General features: G+C 46.4%; 1 non-coding gene across 1 annotated transcript; it reads right to left on the bottom strand.

The window, feature by feature from the left end:
• Positions 1–1621: 1621 nt before the first annotated feature.
• On the bottom strand, positions 1622–1694 carry TRNAC-GCA. Its single transcript has one exon. It is a non-coding gene; the product is annotated as a tRNA-Cys (tRNA).
• Between the last annotated feature and the right edge of the window lie 6433 nt (positions 1695–8127).

Consider the following 8127-nt stretch of genomic DNA (forward strand, 5'->3'; position numbering starts at 1 on the left):
TGTGTGTGTTTTTTTTTCTGTCTTCAATCCACAATGTTAAAATGACAGAAAAGTCATTGCCCTCACAAGATGCTAGAAAAAAAAACTGCACAATTTGAGTGACTGCGAATTCCATCAGAAATATTAATACCTCCTTCCAATCATTATTCCCTGAGTTTCAACCCTGACTAGGCATTTTACCAGTTGTGTGGTCTTGATGAAGGCAGCTTCTCAGTTGCTTTCTTTTCCTCTGCTCAAAAAAGGGAATAAAAATAACAGCATTACCTCAGGGTAGTGTGAGGATTACAGAATGTAAACATAAGGTGTTTAGAACAGTAGACTAACAGAATCAGGAAGCAGGGGTTTTCTTTAGGTTAGCATAAATTTGTGGGCTTAATCCTTTTTTTCCTTCTAAAACCAAGTCAACCACTGCAGGGTATCCAACGCCCACTCTGCTGGCAAAGCCCCAGGGAAGACCAGTGAGGCCAGTGAGGCCAGTGAGGAGAGAGTATGTTGTGACAGGAAGTCAAGGATGGAAGTGGCCCATGTGCTATGTGCCAAGTCACTTCAGTAGTGTCTGACTCTTTGTAACCCTATGGACTGTAGCCTGCCAGGCTAGGGTAATTGGAAAAGCCAAAGGAATAGGGTTTTGGCATTGCTCTGGTCCCTATCCTCTTGGTTTCCTGGTCTCCAGTGTTTTCAGCTCCACTCTGCTCAAGCATGTGCATTGATACAGAAAGGCAATCTTAATGCACCAGACCACCAGGGTCTCAGAGCAGTTGTAGGGAAGCCCGTTCAGTAGCTTCTGTCCATCTAGAAGGCTGACCAGGCCCTGGGCTCCAGGGCAAACCTGTCATTCCCTGTAGCTTCCCCAAGACAGAGGATTACCTTGAAAGTCAGAGACCAGCCATGCTGCCTTCTATCTCTTGGAACACAAAGGCCCCATATATTAAGGGAGGGTGGGCATCCTTCCTTAAAATGGCAATGCAGCCTCTGCTTCATGGCCTCCACTTTGCCCAGTCTGCAATTCCCTGCAAGACCCATCTGAGGATGAGGCAATAGGAACTTAATAAGCTGCTCCAGTTCTATTTTCTGGTATCCAGTTTTAAATCCCCCTTGCATTTTAGCCTGATCCTGACTGTGTGGGTCTTTGTTCCAATGTCCCTGAAGCAGAGCTGGGGAGTCAAAAGGACTGTGGAGTCACACATGCCTGAATCAGATATCTCCCTGAGCCTCAGTTTCCCATGCCATTATCTTTTATCAAAGGTGCGTGCATGTGTGCTAAGTTGCTTCAGTTGCATCCAACTCTTTGTGACTGTATGGACTATGGCCCACCAGCCTCCTCTGTCCATGGGATTCTCCAGGCAAGAATATTGGAGTAGGTTGCCATGCCTTCCTCCAGGGGATCTTTCTGACCCAGGGATCAAACCCACATCTCTTATGTCTCCTGCATTGGCAGGAGGGTTCTTTACCATTAGTGTCACCTGGAAAGCCCTTTATCTAAGGTGAAGTGAAGTGAAGTTGCTCAGTCATGTCCGACTCTTTGAGACCCCATGGACAGTAGCCCACGAGGCTCCGCCATCCATGGGATTTTCCAGGCAAGAATGCTGGAGTGGGCTGCCATTTCCTTATCCAGGGGATCTTCCCTACCCAGGGATCGAACCTGGGTCTTCTGCGTTGCAGACAGACGCTTTTACCGTCTGAGCCACCAGGGAAGCCCACTATCTAAGGTACACAGGGCTAAATGAGATATGGAAGCACCTAAGACAGCCTTCCAGTCCTCTAATACAGGGTGATCTTGGGGTGAGGTGGGGTGGTAGGGGGTGGGTTTCTCTTCTGGACAAAAACTGTTTCTCTTTTAGCCCCTTCTCCTTTCCAGAGACTATCACAGAGGATCCTGCAGGACTTGAGTGGGGAGAAGGGGAGGAAGGAAGTCTGGATGAGTGTCCTGGCAGGCATTGTCCACAAACAGGGAGTTCTGGGGGCCCGACAGCCTCTAGTCCTGGGAGGCAGGAAGGGATTGGGAGTCAGTTGCAAGGAGAGAGGGGGCTGCTATCATTCTCACAGTCCTCCCCAACTCCCACCTTCCCCCAACTCTGCAGGGGCCCAAACTACATACTCTGACCTTGTTCCCATCTCTACCCCGACCTATAGGGGTGAAGTTGAGTACCTGAGTCAGACTGCTGATTTGTTGGGTGTATGACCTTGGGTGAGTCACTCAGGCTCACTGTACTTCCTTTTCTTCATCTAAAATGGAGATGATGTGGGATGTCCCTGGTGGTTCAGTGGTTAAGACTTCGCCTTCCAATGCAGGGGGTGTGGGTTTGATCCCTGTTTGGGAAGATAAGACCTCACATGCCTTGCAGCCAAAAAAACCAAAACATAAAACAGAAGCAGTATTGTAACAAATTTTTATGTGGATTTTAAAAGAATGGTCCACACACAAAAAAAGGATAATGAGAGTACCTTCACAGAGGGTGAGACAATACATGCAAAGCACTTAGTGCTGCTGCTGCTGCTGCTAAGTCGCTTCAGTCGTGCCTGACTCTGTGCGACCCCGTGGACTGCAGCCCACCAGGCTCCTCTGTCCACAATCCTTGGCAAATAGTAAGTGCTCAAAACACATTAGCAGATATTACCTCTACTCCTTGTGAAGATCCTCCTCCCTTGTCCCGGCCAGTTTTCCCAAGTCCGCTCTTCTGTTGACTTAAAAAAAAAACGCACAACATGAGAATTGCGAGTTAAGTTTTATTTGGGGCAAAATAAGGACTGGAGCCTGGGAGACAACACCTCAGATAGCTCTGAGAAACTGTTCCAAAGAAGCAGAGGGGGAGGGATAGTTAAATATGTGATTTTGGTGAAGGGGAAATAAATGCATTCAACCACATATTTTACCAACAGTTTTCTGCTAGTCTTATGAAGCTTTCTGCTAGTCACGAGGAATAGACATCACCATGAAGGATTTTAGTGCTTTTCTAAATATGAAACTTTTTCATATGCTTTTCACTCCTGAAACTGTCTGAAGACCTGTTCTGCAAGCTTCCCCCCAACTCCCCACCCCCCAGTACAGAGTGCCTCATTTCTGCTGTCCGCCCTGGATTCCTTTCAGGGAGTGCCGAAGGTCAGCAGTTGCAGCAGCACTTGATTTAATCCTGTAGACGTAGATGGCAAGCACCCATGGCAAGTGCCAATTTGTAGTTAATGCTTGCAAAACCAATTCAAAATTTCCTTTTCCAGGGAGTCTCCAGGGACTCTTCTCAGGCCAGCTTATAAAACTGAGGCTCTTTCAAGACCTTTGGAGTATATTTTCATATATGGATGAGATCCTTTCATAAGCATTTCTGCTAGATGTGCATTTCCTGTCTCTCTGCTCAGAAGCAGGAGGAGGGGCTCCACCCTCCAGCTGGACATCCCCCCTTGAAAGGGCAGTATTTCTTTTATATAGAATGAAGTTGATGTAGGTGTACTGACATAGAAATATCATGAAGATATATTGTTAAGTTTAAAAAAGTGAGGTAAAGAATAGTATGTAGGGCATAATCCCATTTGGGTAAATGTTCATGCTTTGAAAACATCTAAAGGAATTGTAAATACATGGAGACAGAGAAAACTTTTCATATTTTCCCTTCTATCTTATTTGAAAAATTTTAAGTTACGAACCTATTATTTTTTAATGTGGAAAATTAGCTTAAATTAGGAGAATTTAAAAGATTTCCCTCAATAATTGTAGGTCTGGGCAATTCTCTGTTTCATTACTTTTTGCCATGTGATTTTCCAAGTGTTTTCATCCATGTTCTACACCCTTCTTACTCTCATCCCTTTTCTCCACTTCACTGAAGGTGAGGCATACCTGACTCTGCATGTTTGTGTGAGAATGTAAGTCCCACTAGGGAAGTCCCTCTGAGGTGTCTTCTGACATTAATCTGTCTGACTTTAACCTGACAGCTATCCCTCCTGAGTCCTCCACAGGGTTAGGTCTTCAGGGCCCAATTCACAGATGATCTGAGAGACCAGGCAAGTTTGAAAGGGATGGAGTGGAGTTAGGAGCAAGTTATTCACCTGAAGAGAACAGAAAACTATACCCTTTTGTTAGGGGAATTGAAGAAAATCATGGTCTTTTCCAAAGAGCTAAATACTGCTTCCTTGTTTCTCTCTCTTCCCTCTTGATCATGAAAGGAAAGAAGTGACACAGGCAGGAGGCAGGCATTTTACAAAGTACAGAGAAGGCTCTCAGTTGGAGCTGGATATTAGTCTTTTTTTTAAAAAAAACAAAAAGAAAAAACAAAACTAGAGGAACCAGAGGTTCCAACAGGAGAAAACCTCCATGGGCTTTTGGAATCAAGGTGTTTGGAGCCCTCTGAATGTATAAGAAGTTTTGACCTGATAGATAAATATTTAGGGCAAGTGTAAGGAAGTATTCTATTTGAGGTTGGGAAAAATCCAGGATACGATTAGCTTTGATAGGTTGTTCTAAGTCGCTTCAGTCGTGTCCAACTCTGCGACTCTATGGACTGTAGCCAGCCAGGCTCCTCTGTCCATGGGATTCTCCAGGCAAGAATACTGGAGTGGGTTGCCTTGCCCTCCTCCAGGGGATCTTCCCGACCCGGGGATAGAACCCACATTTCTTATTTCTCCTGCATTGGCAGGTGGGTTCTTAACCACTAGCACCACCTGGGAAGCCCTTGGATGGGTTAAAAGGAACAATTAATAAGACAGATACTGATATAAGAAAGTACCATGTAAAGAAAAAGTTTCCAATTAGAGCTGTCCAAGAATGGACAGTCTTAGGAGAGAGGGACTTCTCCCACCACTGGAATGTTTAATAAGAGTCTAGATGACCATTTTCCAGGTATTATTGCAGGAGGGATCTCTCCAGGGTGAGAGTTAGACTCAAAGGGCTACGAGATCACTTCTAACTTTAAGGTGTTACGATGATTTTACCTAAAAGTTTACGTTTCTATAAATCGTGCTATAAATTATTTATCAGGTCTAAACCTAGTCCCATGTAACACTGACATTTTACTAGTTTAACAGAGTGATTTTTCAAAAAGCCTAATCAAGTGGAGAAAGGTAATATAGCTCCTGTCTGGAGTAGCTTCTGCTTGGAATGTCTGTAGCAGTTAATTTTCTTTGTCAGCTTGGTGAGGCTCTGGTGTCTGGTTGTTTGGTTGAACTCTAGTCTAGATATTGCTGTGAAGGTATTTTGTAGATGTTGTTCAGTCGCTAAGTTGTGTCTGACTCTTTGCAACCCTAGGGATTGCAGCACGCCAGGCTTCTCTGTTCTTCACTATCTCCCTGAGCTTGCCCAAACTCATGTCCATTGAGTTGGTGATGCCATTCAACCAACTCATCCTCTGTCATCCTCTTCTCCTCCTGCCCTCAATCTTTCCCAGCATCAGGGTCTTTTCTAGTGAGTTGGCTCTTCGCATCAGGTGGCCAAATTATTGGAGTTTCAGCTTCAGTGTCAGCCCTTCCAATGAATATTCAGGGTTGATTTCCTGTAGGATTGACTGGTTTGATCTCCTTGCTGTAGATGTAATTAGCATAATCTACAATCAGTCTATTTTAAGTAGAAAGATTACCCTCTCTAATGTCAGTGGGCCTCATCTGATTGGTTGAAGGCCTGCAAAGCAGAAAACTGAGATTTCCCAGAAAGAATTCTGTCTCAGGACTGTACCATAGAAATCCTGCCATAGTCTCCAGCCTGCTGCAGATTGCAGACTAGTCAGCCCCCATAATCGGAGCCTGTTCCTCAAAATAAATCATATATATATGTAAATTTCTGAGTGCCCGTTATGTACCAGACACCATAATAAGCACTTTACATAATTTTCCCCCGATCTTTACAACAACCCTTTAAACGGAGAAAACTGAGGCTTGGAGGGGTTAGGTGATTTCTCAAGATTGTGAATTTCTACTTATCTTTCAAGACTCAGATCCAGCGTCTCCTTCCCTGAAGTTCTTCCTAACCACTCTGGGTCCTCTCTGTTTTCTTGGTATCTGACTGCATTTCTCTCTCTTACACAGCAGTGACTGTGGGGTGTTTGCCTGCAGGTCTCCCTCTTCAGGGATTTCCCAGGTGGCGCTAGTGGTAAAGAACCTGCCAATGCAAGAGATGTAGGAGACTTGGGTTCAATCCCTGGGTCGGGAAGAGCCTCCACCACAAGCCCTTCTGCAGTCAGGGGTTGCCTGTGCCTTGGAACCCTCAGAACCTTGTCTGGGCCCAAGATTCCCAAGGAGGCTCTCTGTAAATGGTACTGACAGTACTATCATTGTCCACTTGGGGGCAACATACTCAGCGGCAAAACCCCTGGTGCAGGAGGGCAGGACTCTGCAGGAAGGATGGCTGGGCAAAATCAAACACTAACATGCAGGGAAATGCCTCTGCTTGCACCCTCCACTGGAAGCTCAGTTCAGTTCAGTTCAGTCGCTCAGTTGTGTCTGACTCTGCAACCCCACGGCAGGCCTCCCTGTCCATCACCAACTCCCGGAGTTTGCTCAGACTCATATCCGTCGAGTTGGTGATGCCATCCAACCATCTCATCCTCTGTCGTCCGTTTCTCCTCCTGCCTTCAGTCTTTCCCAGCACTGGAAGCTACGGCCTACTGTTCCAACAGTTGGCCCCATCCTCTGGGAATTCAGTGGAAAGCTCAGCACCCATTGCTGATACTAGCTGAGGAGGCCTCAAGGACACTGGGGCTGTCCTGGAGCATCCGTGCTTTGGACTCAAGGATCCAGTGAGGGAGCTGCAGGAAAGAAAATCCAGAGGAACAGAAGGGATCAGCTGCAAGAGCCTCAGGAGAGAATTTCCTGAGTAAGGCTGCACCGTCATGAGGTAAAAAGGAGGAGGAGAAGGAATTCTCCACCAGGGCAGATGAATCCTGCTCCTAACTGGAAAATGGATAAAGAGTCAGCAGCCCTAGCAACGGCATGCACAAACTCCCCTCCTCCACCTCTCCTGCTCTTAGATATTCTGTTCCTTCCAGACCACTTCTAGGGATGGGGTGAGGTGGGGTTGCAGATAAGTGTGGTGCCTCACATGTGCTCAGCAGAGAAGTGGGAATCAGGTTCAGTCTATCCTCTGGAAGCAGAGATAGGGCAGTCCCAGGGTGTCTCTGTGGACACCCTGCTACTTCTTTTCCAGGGCTACCTGGATGCAGAAAGGTGTGTGCTGGGGGATGGTGATGGGGGTACTGGAGGCAATGGGGAGGAGAGATGACAAGTTCAGCCACTGATGCCAGAGCACACAGAGGTGGAACTGATGAAAGAATGAGGGGGATGGCAGGGCACTGCAAATAACTTAAATTTGGGGCAAACAAATGCGAGAAGACAGATGGAAGGAAGCATCTGGAATCATTTATTTAGAGAAAAGGAAGATACTCGCACAGACTTCACTGATAGATACAAAGTGACATGTCCAAGGTCACACAATTCCCAGACTATTGATGTTCTGCTACACACACTGCTTCCTCAAAACCCATTAGTCTTTAACAGTGGATGGTGAGATCTGAGAGGCCGAACTGAGAACGTTGCTTCAGGGAGGAAAAGGAGGAAGAAGAGAAAGAGGAGACAGTAGCTGTGAAGGAGGGGTTCTCTGTCCTGTCCTCTCAGGAAGATCCATGGATGACATTTCCAGATGGGTCCTGGGACTCCAGGAGGCCCCTCCAAGCCTAGGGGACAAACCAAGGACATCCATGGAACTTTCCTCTCCTTTCTGGCCCTGTACTTAAAAGAGGCTGCTTCATGGATCACCGTCTTGTCATGGCAAAGGGGCTTGAGTAACTCAATGAAACTATGAGCCGTGCTGTGCAGGGCCACCCATAGTGGAAAGTCCTGATAAAATGTGCTCCACTGGAGGAGGTAATGGCAAACCACTCCAGTCTTCTTGCCTTGGGCTTCCCTGGTAGCTCAGTTGATAAACTGCCTGCAGTGCAGAAGACCCGGGTTCAATCACTGGGTCAGGAAGATCTCCTGGAGAAGGAAATGGCAACCCACTCCAATATTCTTGCCTGGAAAATCCTGTGGACAGAGCTTGATGGGCTACAGTCCATGGGGTTGCAAGAGTTGGACACAACTTAGCGACTAAACCACCATTCTTGCCTTGAGAACAAAATTTGTATAGTCAAAACTATGGTTTTTCCAGTAGTC

This window comes from Bos indicus x Bos taurus, chromosome 19, assembly GCF_003369695.1.
Source record: "Bos indicus x Bos taurus breed Angus x Brahman F1 hybrid chromosome 19, Bos_hybrid_MaternalHap_v2.0, whole genome shotgun sequence".
Taxonomy (NCBI): domain Eukaryota; kingdom Metazoa; phylum Chordata; class Mammalia; order Artiodactyla; family Bovidae; genus Bos; species Bos indicus x Bos taurus.